Genomic DNA, 1,407 nt, shown 5'->3' with positions numbered 1-1,407 from the left:
GATCTCGATCCCAAGGATTGTCGTCGGCGCAAGTGATCAGGTTGAGGGCGCGTCGAGTCGCCGCTGCCACTCAGCTGAAGGTGACCCCGAGGGGAGGGGGCTGGTGGCGTTTCTTAGGTTCCCAAACCACGTGGAACCAGCATGGCAATAACCGTCGCGCTATGCAGGAAACACGACACGCGGAACCGCCGTTGTCAGTGATGATCACGGCTGTGTACACCATTGGAACCTCATTTGCCAGTAACAAAATATGATAATTGTTTTTTTACCCTTTTATCTGGCAAGAAAACTGACACCTTTTTTTACAAGGAGTCATGTTTGCATTATGACTGCAGGTATTGTGGTCTATGCAAAAAAAAGGTGTCAGTTTTGTTGCCAGATAAAAGGGTAAAAAACCAATGATCACGGCTGTGTTTGGGCGTGTAGGGCTCCCCCAGTGGCAGCTGTCTCAGTGCGCACAAGATGATTCCGCTAGTAAACATGGCCCAACGTTGCATGTTTACCCGAGCACCTGGTTTATAAACATTGTAATTAAAATCCCTTTGTGATGTCAATGACCTGCATATTTTCTATACTTCGCGTGCACTCTCAGGGCAATTGCAAGCACGCATCTCATTGTACCGATCGGGATTAGTTCCCTCTTAGCTGGAAAAATAAATGCAGGTTACATTTTCTAAAGTCTTGGGTTACCCAGAAAGGTCAAGGACTATACAGTACCCGTTCGTTTAATGTGTGATAATGTTATGCACAGCTCTTGTCGATTGATTTGCTGGATTAAACATCGTGTCGGTCACGGAGCTTGCTTCGCCAAAACTTCGCCAGTGCTCGTTGGTGCAAATGGTTGCCTGAGACCCATTCAGGTGTCGCCACTCATCCTAGCCGCTTCCCGGAGTCGAACTGGGGTTCACCATGTTTGTTTGTTGTAGTACAGAGTTAGACTGATGGCTTTAATCTAAGTTGTCTTGTGGTTGTTGTTGTTTGACTTGTATCCCACTGGGATTTTTACACACAGTGTTGGTGTACGGTGCTTTTTCTGCAATATTTTACTGTCTTTTCTTGGATTTTCTGTTTGCACTCAGTCACATATTCACTTTAAGATGTTTTTTGTTCATGTTTTTGTTTGTTGCGGTTGCACCCGATTCAAGAGCCGAATGGCTCACAGGGCTATACCTAATACATGAACTTGAAACTTGAACTTGAAAACCGAGCTCAAAGCACCGTGCGATACATTTCCACGAGCCGTCCAACAACTCTATACACTAGGTGGCAGCAGATATATGAGAGAATACACATGGAGTTAGCAGCAGGCGGCATGGCAATTTGACGAGTGTGTCTTGCAGCCACCACGTCGCTTATCTGCATAAATTAAAATCATCATGAACCATTGTCCACGGTTGGATGAAGGTT

Source organism: Lethenteron reissneri, chromosome 25 (assembly GCF_015708825.2).
Source record: "Lethenteron reissneri isolate LAM-NWPU_2019-01 chromosome 25, ASM1570882v1, whole genome shotgun sequence".
NCBI lineage: Eukaryota > Metazoa > Chordata > Hyperoartia > Petromyzontiformes > Petromyzontidae > Lethenteron > Lethenteron reissneri.
This window is presented reverse-complemented; position numbering follows the sequence as displayed.